The 18777-nt window shown below is 38.0% G+C and overlaps 1 protein-coding gene across 1 annotated transcript in view; it reads left to right on the forward strand.

Moving 5' to 3' along the window:
* Positions 1-18777, forward strand: part of HMGCR (3-hydroxy-3-methylglutaryl-CoA reductase) — a 1147080-nt gene that overhangs the window by 674559 nt on the left and 453744 nt on the right. The gene's annotated exons all lie outside the window — the stretch shown is intronic.

Here is an 18777-nt window from a genome sequence, read left to right on the forward strand (position 1 = left end):
TGTTAAACTTCAAAGAGATTTGACCAAGGAATTATCAAATTCTCCATCAGGAACCATCTCTGCAAAGGTTAAAGATTCAGTAACTTCTGAGTTGGTAACCCTTCCGGCTATATCCAATAGTTCTATGAGGTTAATTTCTAACATAGTAGAAGGAACCTCAAGAGCTGCGACTTCAGGCATTTCCATGAGGAGGCATGCCTGGATGTGGTTGTGTGATTTTTGTGGAGCCATTTATGTCCAATTTCATCAATGCTCCCTTTGATGCAACTACCCTTTTTGGCCTAAAGTGAAAGAAATGCTGTCCAGGTGTGAGAAAGATGGAAAGACCTTGTCTTCTCTGGCCATACGTTATTCGGTCCCCCAAAGAGCCTTCTCCAGGAATCAACTGAGTGGCCAGAAAAAGTGGTTCAAAAAGTCCCAAGGTCCATTCCATGACACATGTAGAGAAAGTATCCCCTGATACATAGGGGGAACTCCAGTGAACATTGTTGCCCTCTTGGCAGAGGTGGCCCACAAAACCAGGGTTCATGAGAATCTTTCTTTGATAAACCTTACCAGAACTCCTGAATGGAGACCTGACTGTCCATCTTTGGAGACATTTGGGGGAAGGTTGTCCCTGCACCAGAGAGCCTGGCCAGAATTAACAAAAGATACTTGGGTGCAGAGGATTATATCCAGAGATTATATAATACCATTTTCCCTACCACCTCCAATTCCCAAAATTCTCCCCAATGATGTTCATCGTGTTTCACTGCTGCAGTCATTACACTTGGGTTATCCTGCCGTCAGGCGGGCCCGCAGTCGGCTAGAGTTCCAAAGTCTTGGTCCGGCGTCGGTTGCTGTTGCTTCCTCCCTGACGTCAGTGCACCAGGGGTATATAAGATGCAGCCGACGCCATTTTCTTCAGTCTTTCTTGCCGCGCGGTGCCCGAAGCAAAAGCAGTTCGCAAGTACCGGTCGGCCAACTCCTGAGATATCAAATTCGATTCTCAGAAATCCAAAGTCTTCAATAAAGCTAAGTACCCCATTGGGGAAACTTTTTCTTGCCTCAGACCGATGTCAGTAAAAGTTAATAATTGTATTTCTTGTGGGAAGCAAATACCTCATAAGGATTTTCATTCTTGCTGTATTCCATGCCTAGGCCCAGATCACGATGTAACTAGTTGTCTGTTTTGTGCTAGATTTAACAAACGCACTATTAAACGCCGGTTTGATTTTGCTCGCCATTACTTTGGCCGAAGATTTAATTATACCATGCCGTCGGAACAACCGATAACTGGAATGCACAAAAAAATGCAGTGTCAAGGATATGGACAGGCATCCGAGGTCCAAAACTGACGACAAAGCCTCTACTAGGCCAGTCGCCGGTTCACCGGTTCTCAGTGAGGCGCTTTCGCAGTCCCTGACACCCGCTACCTCAGAGCCACAGGCTGCTACCGACTCCCACGTGGAGGTACCTAGGCCTCTGGATACTCAAGGTGTTGGGCCTACGGAGACTAACCCTTCAGATGGGTCCGGAGCCGCTGAACAGTCATCGGCTTCTGAGGGGGTTTTCAGACCTTCTCAACTTACCATTAAAACTACAGCCAAGTCTAAAATTCCATTAAAGACAAAAAAGCAAGTACAGCAGTCACCTGGACAGGCCTCAAAGCCTAAAAAAACAGATGCTCAAAATGGCCGAAGACTTAATTACTTTGATCAGGGGTTCCCACCCCCCTCCTGATAAAAGGCCTAGGCAGGATACAGACTGACTCCTCTGACCAGATTTCTATATATTCTGATTCCTCTTCAGACCAGGAATACTCTTTACCCCCCATGAGGACTCTGATGCTGAAGAATCAATTCCTTCAGCCTCTCCTCCTGAGGATTATTCTTTTGGGGAAACTTTACATACCATGAGGGAGCATTTGCATTGGGAGGGCCAGGATTATTCAGAATCCAAGAAAAGGCTCAGAGACTTTCTTTTATTGCCTCAGCACAGGCCGCCATTGTTGGATATTGTGGATGATGTGTTCTCTGAATCCAGTTTAAATCCTGATTCTTTACCCCCTGCTCCAGTCAAGTCAGACAGGTACTACAGAGTCCCTGACTCTCACAAATTTCTTTACAAAAACCCTGCTGCTGACCCAGAAACTATTTCCCAGGGTCCCAAAGGGGTGTAAAGGTTTCCATGGCTAAAAATCCAGTTCCCTCTGACAGGGATTCTAGAGCATTAGACAACCATTAGGGTTCAGCTAGCAGCAATTTCAAATTACCATACAGGATTGAATGGCGTACCCATAGCTTCTCACAAATTAAGCAAGGCTTCATAAAAGGGACTCTTCTTCTAAAGCCTCCCTTTAAAGACCTGCACATCCATGGGATCTAAATTTGATGCTTCAGTCTCTTCACACGACCTCCCTTTGAACCAGCAAGTACATGCGACCTTGAATATCTTTCATGGCAGACTATTTTCTTGGCTGCCATCACTTCCACAAGAAGAATTTGAGATCCAAGCACTATCTTCTTAACCTCGCTACTTGTTTTTTTCACAGAGACACAGTGACCTTACGTACCAACCCATCCTTTCTTCCAAAGCCAGTGTCAGAATCCAATAAAAATAGTACTATCAATTTGCCAGGCTTTCTTCCTAAATTTACCAACAAAGGAGACTATATCTTTAATTTACTGGATGTTCATAGACAATTGTATTTCTGTCTGCATAGAACAGAAGAAAATCAGAAAAGCTGACCAACTATTTGTTTCCTTCTCTGGACCAAAATTGGGGAAATCGATTTCTAAACTTACTCTATCAAAGTGGTTGTCAAATTGCATCTTCTTTGTCTATGCTAAATTGGGCATTTCTCTTACATACTCATTGAAAGCACATTCCACTAGATCTGTAGCTGCTTCCATGTTTTTTCAGTCTAGGATGTCATTTGATGACATTTGTGCAGCAGCCACTTGGGCTACTCCTCATACTTTTATCACTCATTACAAATTGGACCTGGTCTCCAGATGTCGGGCATTATTTGGTTCTGTGGTGCTCAGGAATATCCTTCCTTAAGTCCCACCTGGATACAAGTAGCTAGGGACTCTGTCCCATTTGTTGAGGTTAGAATGAAGATCGACAACATGAGATAAAGAAGTTACTTACTCACCATAACATTCCATCCGTGTTGTCGATCTTCATTCTTCTCAACTCCTCTCCCACCTCCCTCCATCCATGACTTTTGCAGGAATGAGTAATACATGGTCTCTGAATAGGTATGTTTATATGCATATACAATTCTGGATATGTTTTTCCATAATTTCATTCTTCTACGCTAATATAGTAGCAAACAAAATCTGAGGTAATTGGCTGGATGCGTTGTGGGTAAGGGAGAAGCTCGAGAGATCTGGTGGCTTTAACATTGGCGGAGTCGGATCCACCAGATCAAATACAGACCCATTCATTGAGGAAGAGTGAAGATCGACAGTACAGATGGAACGTGATGGTGAGTACATAACTTTTTCCTGTTTGAGCCCCTGTTCTGTTACTATTCTACTTTTTCTACAGTATTATGATTATGTTTTATGTTTCAAATGTATTATAGTTACAGCAAACTCAATCTGAGGTAATGCATTGGTCATGGGCTTTATGGGTAAAGGGAGGAGCTCGAGAGTCAGATCCTGGAATCTAGAGAAAAGCAGCCTAGTCGGATTCAAGGGTTGGATCCGAGACCCATCTGTTGTGGAAGAATGAAAATGGACAACACAGATGCATAGTTACAGTGAGTACATACTTTTTTTTTTTTTTACCTTTTTTGTTATTCTATCTCCTACAAAACTGTCATTGCAATAGCTGCATCTACCACATGTTGTCGTTACCTTATCAGTGCCAAATGAACTACATATAATAGCATTGTTTTTCTCCAATACCCATGAGTTTGCCAAGATGGCTGCACATTGAGTAACAGCTTAATTCTAGCTCTCCTGGTGTGAAAACAGAAACTCGGCAGAGAAGGTCAGTAGACCTGTGTTTATGGGTAAATTTCAGTAACTGGCCAGTAAATGTATTGTGTGGATGCCAGGAAAAAAGAAATGCAGAGGGCTCTGAAAACATCAGCTACAAAAAGTGAGAACGAAACAATGACTCTGGTAAAGTTCTGCATCTGTTCAGCAAAAAGCAATGCAACCTCCAGACATGAATTTCAGTAACCTACAGGAATATATAAGACAACTGCACATAGACCTGGTTAAAATAAACACTGATGGAGTTTATCAACCCAAACAACAAAAGGCTGGAAAAAATTGAAGAAGCTTTAAACAAGTATTCAGATTAGGTGACAAAGTTGCAAAAAAATCAGAGGTCGAAATGAAGAAGAGGTTGGCTGAATATGAGACTACTCAGGAAGAGATGTTTCAAAAGATAATAGAGTTAGACAGAGAACATAGGGAAAACCTGAGATTTTCAGCTATACCAGAGAAGCTGGAAGGAACAGACTGCATTAATTTTATGGAAGAGCAAGTAAGCAACTGGACTATTATTCCACAGTAGGAGTTCTTAGTTGAAAGGGCACGTGTATGCTCTAAACCTGGCTATGAGAAAGCAGCCTAGACTTTTATTTAATAGTAAAGATGCAATCTGCAGGAGGAGTTGATTTGGACTGGTTTGATGTGGCAGAAGGAGAAAGTACTAAAATTTGGAGACAGAGTGTTTGTGGAGAATGATTACTCATTGTAAACCAAGCAGAAGAGAAGCAAATTTATTCCACTGTTCAGGGAATGTCAAGATGCAGGTGTGAGATTCAAACTGCTGTACCCAACTGTCTTCAAAGTATTTTTCCCTGGAGGGGCAAAATCATTTTTTGATGAAGTACATGCTAAGGAGGAAATACAAACGTTTGTCCAACAAAAAGTGAGCTGTGAAACGGAAATAAATTCTGATTCTTGTTCTGATGGTAATAAAGATCACAGAGAGAATGTACCTGTGAAGCTTTATCCAGTGTTTCAATGGAAGCTGTTGAAGTGAAGGAAGGGAGCACGAGAGCTAAATAGAAGATTTGAGAATACGTTGGAAATGAAGCAGTGAGAGAATTTGGGAGATGGAGGTTAATAGTAATAAAACCAGTAACTTAATATGGGATTACAGTGCAGTAATTGTATATGTGAAAAATGATAAAACAAGAAAATCTGGAAATATTTGACTTTTTCAGAATTTGTTGGACTTGTAGGGGACTATAAAGCATATGCCCTACTTCATGTCATTAATGTTAAAAAAATGCTTTGCACAGGGGAAGGAGAGGGAGAAAGTTACCTCTAAGTCAAGAAATTATTTTTCTTATCAGCACTATTTTTGTGGTGTATAGTTTTCTTTGCATGCTATAAAATAAAGTTTTCAAAGATATTTTTAAGTGTAATGGAAATTGTAAACAGCTGCTGATGTTTTTTTTTTTCTTTGCTTTCTCCCTTTTTGCTTTCTTCTTCAGTTTTAAGAAATGTAAGCAATGCAATGAAAAAGAAGCCTGGTTAAAAAAGCATGACAAAACAGCTGCTGATGTTTTTTTTTTCTTTGCTTTCTCCCTTTTCGCTTTCTTCTTCAGTTTTAAGAAATGTAAGCAATTCAATGAAAAAGAAGCCTGGTTAAAAAAGCATGACAAAAGAAACAAAGTGTTTTTTTCTCATTCTTGCATGGGGAAATGACTGGATTAAGGACCTTAGATTGATTTAATAAGTTTTAAGAGTAAGCAAGTAAATGATAAAGAATATTGAATATTATGAAGCATTTTTCTAGCAGTAACATGTAAACTCAGTATCAATTCTGCAGCTGGTATTCATGTTTCCTTGGAAACAATCTGGTAGACAAACTGATTGCCTAGTTCTCGTGTCTCCATGAAGACAGTCTAATAATGAAAAGCTGGCTACAGACTGGTGGGGAGTGATTGGCTGAAGGAAAAAAAAACTGAAGAGAAATTGGCTAGGACATAATGTTCTATGAAAGCATTCAGGTTTTCTCCCATCTGGGCGAGCCATAAAGAAATGACAAAACCAATTAGCACTTAATAGAAGCCCAGGCTGCACCATGCATTTAGCACGTTTAGCCTTTTTTTTTTTTTTAGATTAACTCAAGTCTGAGAGTGTACCTGTTAGTTTGGGGCATTTGTTCTTGTTAGGAGGGTAAAATGTCAGTATTTGAAGATGTAAATAGTTTGTGTGTTAGAATTAAGCTAATAGGCTTTAGGGAGTATTGAGGTGTATCTGTTTTTTTTGTTTGAAGGGTTTCAATAAAACAAAAAAGTTTTGTAAGATGCGACATAGACTCAAATGGATATAACAAGAATCAGCTGTATAAAAGTTCAACTTGTCAAACAGTGTATATATGTAGCACAAAAACTGGAACTAGACATTTAACAAAAATGGTGTTACGCATAAAAGGTGGTAATAATGTTTTAATGCAGTGATGCTTTCTGTAATGTCTTTTAATGTCAATGGTTTCGCAGATAAATCCAAAAAAGAAAGAGTAGTGAACTGTATTAAAAATTGTAGAGTGGAAATAAGAGTAGTGAACTGTATTAAAAATTGTAAAGTGCAAATAGCTGTGTTACAGGAGACACACTTAAAACTGAATGTGTGAATTTGATAAAGAAAGGTTTTCAGGATGGTTATTCACTGGAATGCCTGGGACAAAGAAAAAGAGAAGTACTTATATCAATCGCAAGAGGAGCTCCAGTAGTGATACAAGAGAATAAAAAAAGATAATGTCAGATTTGTAGTGCTAATGGGCTACTGGCAAGGGAGTAGGATTACACTGTCATGTATTTATATTCCACCTAAAACTGCTATAATGGAGCTTAAGAAAATTCTGGGAGAAATAATCAGCTTTCAGCTAGGAATATTATAGGTGGGGACTGGAATTTGATTGGCAACAGTAAAGATGTGACTGGGGGAGATCCAGAAGGGAAAGTATAACAAAAGGGTACATTTTTGAAGAAATTTATGAAAATATTGGCATGGAAGATGTGAATTCAATAATAGGAGTTCGGAGTGAATTTACTTATTATTCCCCAAGATATAAAAACTAGGTTAGGCTAGACAGAATTTACATTTCACAGGAACATGTTCATTTAATTGAAGGTCTTGATATGCGCCCAATAACTATTTCAGATTATGTGCCAGTGATAACTAAAATAAAAACACAGGGTATTGAAATAAAAATGAGACACTGGCACTTTCCCACCTATCTGTTGAAAAGAGAGGAATTTAAGGAATGGGTAGTGGAGATTATTCAGGAGCTATTAGAGAATACAATTTTTTTCTGAAAATATAGCTAGGGAGTGGGATAAAATTAATGTGGAATTTAAAAATAGGGTGGAAATGAAAGGGAGCTTTGGTTAAGAATTAATAAAAATTATTTAGAGGGACTGACAGATGTTAAAGTATTGCAGAGTAGGGGAATCTCACAGAATAAAAAGAGGATCAACTGCAGAATGTGAAGCAGAAAATAAGGGATTACCTTGATAATGTGCACATGTTTAGAAAAATTGCTGTTAGGCAACTGTTTTTTGATAACAGCAGAGCACAGAAACTTTTAGCACAATGACTTACACAACAGAAATTAGAAAGGGCTGTCGCCAAGCTTATGGAGGCTGTAACAAGAAAGGTAATGAGTTCCTGTAGAGGTATTAGAAATATTTTGGAAGTTCTGTGAAAGTCTGTATAAAACAAAGAAATGTGGAAATCAAGAAAATATACAAATGGAAATGTTTATGGAAGAATTAAATATGCCAAGGTTAGAGTTAGATGAGGCTCAATTACGAATGATTAGGATACAAGGAGATGAGATAAAATTGTAATGTATAACCAGCTCGCAGGAAAGTCCCCAGGAATAAATGATATTCCTGTGGAAGTTTGGAAGCTAGAAGGGAAAACTCTGATAAAGATGTGGAAGGTTTTGTTTAACAGTATTTCAAGAGGAGGAGCAGTACCAGTATCCTGGAAGAAAGCAGTGGTAGCTTTAACACCTAAAGAGGGAAAACATCCATTAGACCCAGCCTTCATACAGGCCATTTCAATACTAAACCATGATAATAAAGTTTTTATGTCTGTAATGGCTAAAAGAATGACAAAAGTAATCCCAATATTGATAGGCATGGATCATTGTGGTTTTTTGGAGGGGAGGGTAACATTTGACAACATTCACAGAACACTGATGATCCAGAGAGAAGCAGAATGTAAGGAGATACCATTGCTGCTGGTGGGTCTTGATGCAGAGAAAACATTTGACAGAGAAAGCTGGCACGTTATGAATAGGGCAATGGAAGTATTTGCATTTCCCGAAAAAATTTTAAGGTTAATTAGGAGGATATATGAGGGATCAGAGACAAATATTAAAGTGAGTGGGGTCCTTTCTGATCATTTCTGCTTGAATAGAGGTACCAGGCAGGGGTGTCTTCTTTCCCCTTTGTTATTTGCATTAAAACCACTGGTAAAGAAAATAAGGGACTCAGAAATGTAAGGATATAATTGGTATGTTAGTCAAGAAATGTTGGCTCTATTTGCAGGTGGTATTATTTTATACTTGACAAAACCAGAAAGAGACATTACAGTGTTAAGGAACATTTTGAGACAGTTGCAAATCTTTTTGGGATACAAAAAACAAAGTCAATAGTGATAATTTATGTACCAACACACAAAATTGGTTCAGCAATATCCGTATTTATGGGTAAGTGATAAAATTAAATATTTAGGAGTATGCATTAAAAATTATTATGTTGTGGCAGCTAAGGATGTGTGGGAAGAGACTAAACAAAAGATAATACAAAAACTGAGAAAATGGAAGCTTTGTTATATGGATATGGTTAATAAGATACTAGCAGTAAAAATGTTTGTAGTCCCTTTAGTTTTATACACAGGGTAAGCATATTTTTTATCAACCAGAGGAGAAGTTATGGATAGCAGTTAATAAAGAGCTGTAGGACTTTAGCTGGGAGAGGACTGCAAGAGTCAAGTGGGATAAGCTGATTCTTGCAGTAGAACAGGGTAGATTAGGATTACCCAATTGGAAGGGGTATTTTAAAACTACACAGTTAAGGCTCCTATACATAGCACAAGCAGACAAGTGTAATTCATAGTGGAAAGGGATGATGTTGAAACGGGGGAAGCTCAAGAAACAAGGAGAAACTGGGATTTTGGATGCAGGCCTTTAAGGATAACATTAATCTTATAGAATATTATATCCATAAAGTACCAGAAAGTATTCTAAGAACTAAGCCAACATGGGATATGGGGAAAGGAGATTCTGCCGATAGGGATGACTGGAATTATGGATATAGACAATAGGCAAGAGGGGTGCTAGAATTTATTGGAGAAAACTGGCAAAGGAACCAAGGTATTGGGAGCAAGTAACTAAGAGAGGGAAAGATAATAGAAGGGGAAAAGGCCAAGAATTTATTTAGACTGCAGGTTAGAGATCGTCTTCCCTATCAAGGATTGATATCAGAATATAGACAAAGAGAAATAAATAGGGGTATTCCAAACAAAAGACCAGCACCGGTAGAGTTTTTAGTAGAATCTAGAACAGAAGCTACCATTAAAACAGGAATAATGTGTAAAGTGTGTAAAATATTGCATGATAACTCTAAGAATCAATCAGAGAAGGTTAGAAAGGATTGGGGAAAGAGATTGTATTAGCAAGTCACAAAGAAACAATGGGAGGATATATGTATGTCTTCCAAATATGCAACAGAATCTAGAAGATTTAGGATTTTAGCTTGGAAATGTCTGCATAGATATTTTTATACCCCAAGTAGACTCCATAGAATTTTTCTTCAGGTAGACAACACATGTTGGAGGTGTGACAGGGAAGAAAGAGGTACTTGGGAACATATTTTCTGGGAGTGCGTTGGGATGGCAGACTTTAAGGATTCCCTGTGGGATGCACTGTCAGAGATGCTGGGTGGGCGGATTGGTGTGACAAGGGAGATGATTTTTCTGAGCTATGATGCAGAATCGGAATTACCTACACATGGTAAGGCCTTGCTGTGTCTAATTATGGTGCTGCCAAAAAAGCTATTAATAGAAAATGGAAATCAAAATCTAAACCAACTGTATTTGAAGAAATGAATATAGTAACAGAGATGAAACAACTGGAATTGAGATCTTTAGAAAAGACTTATTCAACTAGGGCTGTTTCTACTTTGTCAGCCTTCTCCAGAGGACCTCCCATTGATGACATGTGCTGCAGCCACTTGGTCTATGATACACACATTTGTGTCTCACTGTAAACTGGATGTACAATCCAGGTCACGTTCATCTTTTGGTTCCAGCATACTCAGGAACGCCCTTCATTGATATTGCCCAATGTGACAGTTTAGGATTCTGTCCCATATGTTTGAAAAGATGAAAATAGACAATATTGGATACAAAAGTTATGTACTTACCATAACATTTGATCCATGTTGTCTGATTTTCATCCAGTATAAACTCCCTTTCTCTTGCCCCATTCCAAATAGTCACCTTTGGCTTTGAGATGATTGAGTAGACCTTTTATTCCCTGTCTGTGTACATTCATGTGAGACTGTACCCACGCTTTCTCAGTGTGTTGGAACTATGTAATTTAGAGGATTCTTCTAAAGGATGATTAAGATGTGAGGCAAAGAGGGGGGAAACATGATCTGTACAGCTAAGGTGGAGTCCAGGGAATTGTAGTTAGGGTAGGAGTCAGAGCTGTGGATCTGAAAACTTCAGAGTCTGTGCTAAGGTTGGATCCAATCATATCGAACAACCCATATGTTTGAACCAGACAAAGATCAGACCACATGGATCTAATGTTATGGTAAGTGCAGAACTTTCATTTAATTAGAAAATGAGCAATTCTTTCCACTGTAGAGCAGCTGCAGCAATCTGGGCAGTAAAGTTGACAGAGCAGGAAACAAGTGTATTACAGGGCTTATCACGGCAACAAGTGAAAGTGTTAGAGGAGAAATAACTTGTCATGAATAACAAGTGCTCCTTCTGATAAGGGAGACTGCAAAAGTAAGTACAGACAGGAAAAGGGTGTGGTTAACTATAATGAATATCCTTATAACTTTGTGGGATACGTGTGACAGAATAGCACAGGAAGCTAGTAACTACAGGCAGTTAATTATTTGCAGAGGCTGAGATAATTATTTGTAAAGGTTGAGATAGCAACAGGAGGATTATGGGACCGGATCTCCCCACAGTGCTGTAGGAATGGCCACAGTTTATCAGAAACACCAATGCTGACAGCAGCCTTCATAGTGCCATAGGGGTACATTAGCACAGGCAGTCTACCAGGATGGAAATTTGTGCTGCAGGCTGTTACAGATGTTCCCACTTCTCATATACAGGTTCACCTAACAGTGGTAATGAGCTACTGTGGCTGCCATTGATCACAGGCTAAACCTAAAACAATAACAGTTAAGAAAATGAATGAAGGTTCATAGGTTCATAGATTAGTACTAAGCTAACTGCCCTTGTGAGCCTTTTTAAGCCTAGCCAATTATCCCATGTGAGACTCAAACCCTGCACCTTGTGTTTGTAAGGCAAACAACTTAACCATTAGGCCACCCTCCCAACCATAAAAGGAGTCATTAGAAATAAGTGGAGGATCCTAGTAGCAAATAAAGAAGTTAAGGAAAGAGATAGGGGAATATAAAGGAATTAGAGAAGAGGTTAAGAATTTGCAAGTAGGCTTGCCTTTAATTTTTACAGTTGATAGTGAAGCCATAAAAGGAGTCATTAGAAATAAGTGGAGGATCCTAGTAGCAAATAAAGAAGTTAAGGCTGGTGTGGGAGAGAAGCCAATATTTATAAATAAAAGAGCTAGGAATTTTAAAGAGATCTTGGAAGATGCACACAAACCAAATAGTAGTAGTGTTAAGGGTATGTACAAGTGCTTATACTGCAGAGTATGTAGATACATAGCTGAGGGGTCCCTATGTAGAGGTATGCACTTAGGACAAAATTATAACAGTGCCAGGTCGGTTTACTTGCGGTTCAGAGTATGTGGCATACATGGTGAAGTGCTCAACATGTGACTCCTTCTACACAGGAAAAACCAATAGACTCCTGAGGAGAAGAATGTATGAGCACTATTATGGGATTAAAAAGAAAGATTACAACAATGCATTGTTTAAGCATACAATGGAATGTGTCAATTGTAAAAAAAAAATATTCTCAGTAGTAGATAATATTTCCCTTGAATTCAATGGGGACAGAGAAGGAGAGCTCGAGTTTAAAGAACTTAAATGGCAGATTCTCCTCAATGCCTACAATAAACCTGGTCTTAATAGTGGGGTTAATTATAAAATTGTTTTCCATAGGAAAGCAAACTGTAATAAATTAAAGTAGAGTTGCAGTTTTTAGTTGTTTTTAAAGTAGTAATTCAGTGTTATTTAATGTGATTTGTTAAATTATTTGGGTAATATTTTGATAGGGTATTTAAGTGTTGCTGTTTGAATTGAGGGTGTTTCTGAAGAAGGCCGTTGTTATTTATGGCCGAAAGCGCAAAAACTTGGAGACTTGGTCAATAAAGGAGAATATTGGTTCACTCTGGTACTTTGGCAGTGGTTGGAATTTATTGGATCATCTTGCAAATGTTTTTTTTTTTTTTTTTTTTTTTTTTGTATTTTGGACTTTCAGTTTTGCACTTGTATTGAGGCATTCATTCAGTTTTTCTGGTCATTGTCGTTTTTTTGCTGGATTATGCCTCACTTAGCTGCCACTGTGGAAGATGAGGGGGGATGAGTTATTGGACCTTACTTTACATCCGAATCTCATGGGTACACCAGATTTAACAAGGCAAGAGGAAATCGAGTTGCCTTATAAACCAGGTGGCAATATGAATATGAACAAGTGGACAGAAGTTGTCAAAAATATGATGACTACTCCAGTAATGAATCTGGCTGAAGAGGCAGAAGTTTTTTTGTTCCAGAAGGTATGCCGAGGGTTTATTTCAATAAAGACTGGTTATTGAAGGACTTAGAAGCATGACTTAGCAAATATAAACGTATACAATGGGACATTGCTTATTTCAAGTTTTGTCTTGTTTGAGTGCCAAAAGGTGTAAAAGTGAACAATGAACCTAGCGGCATATTTGGTTCATCTTTTTTAAACAAATGGGACAAGGTGTGTGAAGATACCGGGTTAGCCTTAGTGGGGCTACTTAAGGAACATCATGAGGAGGAAGAAAGTAAATTAAGAAAATGGATCGAAGGTCTACTGGACAAGTTAACGTTAGCAGCTACAGTCCAAGAGATTCAATGTTTCTTGGATAGCATACAACAAAAACTGGATAAACTGGGTTCCTTTTTGAAACTCAAAAAAGAAAATAGAGATCGTACCATATACAATGATAGAACTGCCAGTATAACTTTAACAGTGAGAGAGGAAGTGGAGGGGAGTTCCAGAGGAAACACCTCGGCGAGTTTGTTGAGAAGCCTGCAGAAGAAAGAGAAGTTCTGGATGGAGGCCAACAGCAGCGACAAGCAGCTGGTCGTTTTTTTATCTCCCAGGCGCTCCAAAAGGATAGAGGAGCAGCGATATATACAGAATCTACATCAAAGGGGATGCAAATGGGCAGCTAAGACCTGCACCCGAGCAGAGAGACGGGAGCAGTCAAATGGACAGAACTTGGTCAGTGGTGGTGGAAACTTCAAACCAGGCTGGTGTTTTTCCATTATTTCAGAGAGGGAAGAACCAGCAGTGGAACAGGCAGTACAGGTAATGCCTAAGACTATTCAATTTGTCACATAGACTGTTAACAGAGCAAGAAAAGAAAGTTTTAAGTAGAGGTCTTTCTTTTATTCCTTCGGGGAGGTCAGATATAGTGCAAATTATAATAGATTTGAAAGACTTTACACGTAAGCTCAATTTAAGACTTTTATTTGGACAAGAACAAGGATATGAAAAAAATGACTTTAAGGTACCTAGTGTGTTAATCCACCTCTTAATGCCATTATTAAAGCATTTGAAGACATTTGTGAAGTGGAAATAAGGGGGTTTGTTGAAACAAAAAGGGGGTTTGTTGAAACAAAAAAGTAAAGGAAAGTATTATAATCTCACCAAGATGGAAAGTAAATGTTTTAAAGCCATAAAAAATTATTCCTCCATTAGAATTATGAGGGCAGATAAAGGGGGAGGGTCAGTGGTGGTAGTAAATATGAGTGATTATGTTAATAGAATCAACGAATTGTTAAAAGATGTACAGTCATACAAAAAAGTTTCCAAATTAGACATACACAAAGCATATAAGTATATTGATGCATGGTTGATGGACACATTGCAAAAAGGGGTTATTTCTGGATTATTTATGAATTTTTGCAGATAAAAAAAACAAAAATTGCGTATTTTTTTGGAATACCCAAGGTGCATAAAAAATGAGCAGAATCTGCCATACAGACCAGAAGCTGCAAGTTAGAGCCCTTAGCCAAATTTGTAGATAGGGCCCTATTAAAGTTGGTACAAGAAACAGTGCTATTCATTAGGTATGCTATGCATTTTTGAGTAAGATTAGGGACCTTGTGGAAGAAAGAGAGGACATATTAGTAACAGTAGATGTGCAATCACTTTATACTTGCATCCCACACGATGCAGGTTTAGATTGGGTGGATTATATGTTGATTGAGAGTCAACAATTTGAGGTGGGGAAGAGTAAATTCATTATAGAAAGTATAGAACATATTCTGTCCTACAATTATTTTACATTTGAAAAGGAGTTTTTCTTACAAACTAGGAGAGTAGCTATGGGTGCAAGAATGGCTCCCAATTATGCCAACTTAGTTGTGGCTTTTTGGGAGACCAATCTCTTGCCCCACATAACAGGGTATAGTAATTTTTTATGTTATTACAGATTTATTGATGATCTCTTTTTTGTGTGGAGGGGTTCAGAAGAGGATTTAAAGGAATTTGTTAAGAAAATGAACAAAAGTACCTTTTTTTAAATTCTCCCTAGAATATAATTTTTCTAGGATTAGTTGTTTTGATTTGGATATTATTAAGAAACAAGGGCAACAAAAATTGAGTACAGTTATTAGTTGCAAGAATGTAGCTAGTAATAGTTTACTTTACTACTCCAGCTTGCACCCCACACATGTCAAACATAATATTGTTAAGGGACAGTTAGGGTAAAAAGACTTACAAGTGACATTTAGTAAAATAGATGGATTTGTGGAAGAATTGCATCAAAGGTTTATGAATAGAGGATATCCCACCAGGATAGTAATTTGTTAGGAGCAGAAGGTTCAAGGAAAGAGAGAGAGGAATATAAAGGAATTAGAGAAGAAGTTAAGAATTGGCCAAGTAGCCATGCCTTTAATTTTTACAGTTAATAATGAAGCCATAAAAGGAGTCATTAGAAATAATTGGGGGATCCTAGTAGCAAATAAAGACGTTAATGCTGGTGTGGGAGAGAAGCCAATATTTATAAATAAAAGAGCTAGGAATTTTAAAAAGATCTCGGAAGATGCACACAAACCAAATATTAGGTAGTGTTAAGGGTATGTGCAAGTGCTTATACTGCAGAGTATGTAGATACATCGCTGAGGGTCCCTATGTAGAGATAAGAACTTATGACAAAATTATAACAGTGCCAGGTAGGTTTACTTGCAGTTCAGGGTATGTGATATACATGGCGAAGTGCTCAGCATGTGACTCCTTATGAGCACTATTATGGGATAAAAAGAAAGATTACAGCAATGTGTTTAAGCATAAAATGTAATGTGTCAATTGTAAAAAATTTTTTATTCTCAGTAGTAGATAAAGTTTCCCTTGATTTCAATGGGGACAGAGAAGGAGAGCTCGAGTTTAAATAATTTAAATGGCAGATTCTGCTCAATGCCTACAGTAAACCTGGTCTTAATAGTGGGGTTAATTATAAAACTGTTTTGCACAGGAAAGCAAACTATAATAAATGTAGGTAGAGTTGTTGTTTTTTTTAGTTTTAGTAAAGTAGTAATTCAGTGTTATTTAATGTGATTTTTTAATAAATTAATTGGGTAATGTTTTGATAGGGGAGGGTATTTAAGTGTTGCTGTTTGAATTGAGGGTGTTTCTGAAGAAGGCCATATTGTTGTTTATGGCTGAAAGTGCTAAAACTTGGAAACTTGATCAATAAAGGAGAATAGTGGTTCACTCTGGTACTTTGGCAGTGGTTGGAATTTATGGGACCATCTTGCAAGTGTTTTTTTTTTGTTTTCTTTAATAACAGTAACAGTCTTATCAGGAAGGAGCTATGTGCTGCAGGCTAGTACAAGCAAATAGATGAGTGGGATCAGTCATTGGCGGTGGTGGTGGTGATGAACTGCTGTGGTCACTGTTTTCCACTGGCTAACTTAAGTGTGTAGCAGTAACAGTCTATCAGGGTGGCATTGTCTGCAGCAGACTTGTACAGATGGCCACACAGAAAGGATCACACAATGGTGGTGATTCACTGCTTTTGTTAGTATTGCCTATTGGATAAACCTAAGGCAGTAGCAGTGTCAGTGTGCCAATATTAAGTTTTTTGCTGCAGGCTGATATAGAAGGCCATACAGGCAGGATCATCTTGTAGTGGTAATTAACTGTTGTGGTTAATGTTGTCCACTGGCTGAATCCCAGATGTGTTCTTGTGTGTTAGCGGCAGAGGGCAGCAGAAGCATGGGGAGCAGAGTGGTAAGCATGGTATATATATATATATATATATATATATATATATATCCATGCTTATGCATGTTGTATGTACTTGTGTGACTGTATGTTTGTAGGTATGTGTGCATGTGTATATGTTTAATATGTAAATGCATATATATATATATATATATATATATATATATATATATATATATATGTATTCATATAGATGTAGCATTAGGACTTGGACCCTATGTGGAGCCAAACCGATTGGAGGATATGGGGTACTGCTCTTTATATAAAAAAAAAAAAAAAAAAAAAAAAAAAAAATCAGAATAGATGGAAACAGGCCATTAGGCTTAGAGGTAGAGAGAGCTTGTTGCTTGTCAAAGCAGAGGGAGCTTAAAAGTCTCTGAGGAAGAGAAGTCATTGGTGGCAGAGAGAGAGGAAAGTCCAGGTGACCCCACTAGAGAAGTTAGCAGAGGTAGAAGACCTCACTAACAGAACTAAGAGATATACAGGTGTGGGTTTGGAAATGACCTTAAGAAGCAGGTTGATGGTGCCACTAACAGAGGGCTTTAGTTATAGTTCCTAGGAGAAGGCTGTAACCAAAGAATGGAAACAGAGAATAAACTTGAAGGAGGGTTGTGAGTTTATTTATTGCTTCTAAAATTAAGCAGTATGTTTAATGCTAGTCGCTAAAAGTTTATGTTTAATATAAGAACTAAGTTTTCTTTTCAGTAAACCAACTGTTAATTTTAACTTGGAAAATGTTGGCATTTTTATTCTTAAAAGAACAAATTGAAATGTAGCAAGGTGGTGATGCATACTGAATAAAATTAAATAATGGTGAAGAAGTAGGTTGAATTGATTTTTTTGTTAAGCTAATCAAGATAAGGTATGCTATCTCTCACAAAACACACCCACATGTGTATGTAGGCCCTAGATAAATTTAGGGCATGCTTTAAAAGAAAGGCTAGTGTATGGTATATTGTATAAATATCCTTTGTAAATGTATATGGACTTAGTCACCTTATCACTTCCACTCGCTATAATAATAAAAACAACAGAGGAACCACCGAAGACTGGATACTCTCCTATGTCCTGAGTAAAATGTCTGTTTCAGCAACTATCCCTGATTCTTTAAATGACCATTTCCCCGTACTTGCTTTAAGAAAACAAACAAACATTCAAAAACAACATCATTACAATGTGACAAGTAATTTCTCAAATTTTGAAAATTACGCTTTAATCTAATACCTCAATCAGTACAACCTGACAACCATAAAATATTTACCTCTTGGTGATGCTGTATCCCACTTTAATAACATATTCCTAAGCATACTAAAGGAACTAGCTCCACTCAGAAAAAAAAAAGAGTTTTAAGTCAAATCCTGCCTCTTGGCTGACCATAAATATCAAATATCTTAAACAATGAAATGCTACCTGGAAAACCTGGGCAACAAGTAACACTCGAGCTAACCATCAAAAACAGAATTAAGTATCAAATCTGATAAAAAAAATTACTACATGAATCTCCAAAGTAATACATAAATCTGCTATTAAACCCTGGCTGCTGAACACAGCCCACACCCAGCAGTCCGTTCAAACAATCCCACAAATGTCAACAGTGCATTAACTTCAGTACTGTTAGTTCAGTTTCATCTTTACTCAATCTCACAACCAAAACAATACCCACAGCAAATTCCAATCACTAAAATCCCTACACTCACTATCCCTCCTGTCATTCTCCGCCTCCACCATTAAAAAATGTCACCTCCTTAGCACCTGTCAACCTACCAGGTGAATGTCTAAAACTTGCAGCTGAGACCATAGTCTACTACCCTGTTTCTATACTGATAAACCACTCTGTTAATGAATCCTATGTATCACTACTGTGGAAAAAATGCTACATTCTCCCCTTCCATAAAGGTGACAAACTAACTGAGCTCAGTAATTATAGGCCCATCTCCATCCTCTCCCCTCTATCCAAGCTGCTTGAAAAATGCATTCAGTCCCATTTATGTCATAGTATCACTCATAAAACACTTCTCCTGCTTTCTGTGTCCCTTTCTCTTAGCATGGTTTTCACCCCATTATAGCACCTCCATGGCTGTCCTTAGCTTCATTAGTACAATCAACACAAACAGAAATGAAGACAACCAAGTATCTGCTGTTTTTTTCATCT

This window comes from Protopterus annectens, chromosome 2.part2, assembly GCF_019279795.1.
Source record: "Protopterus annectens isolate FY-2018-M chromosome 2.part2, PAN1.0, whole genome shotgun sequence".
NCBI lineage: Eukaryota > Metazoa > Chordata > Ceratodontiformes > Protopteridae > Protopterus > Protopterus annectens.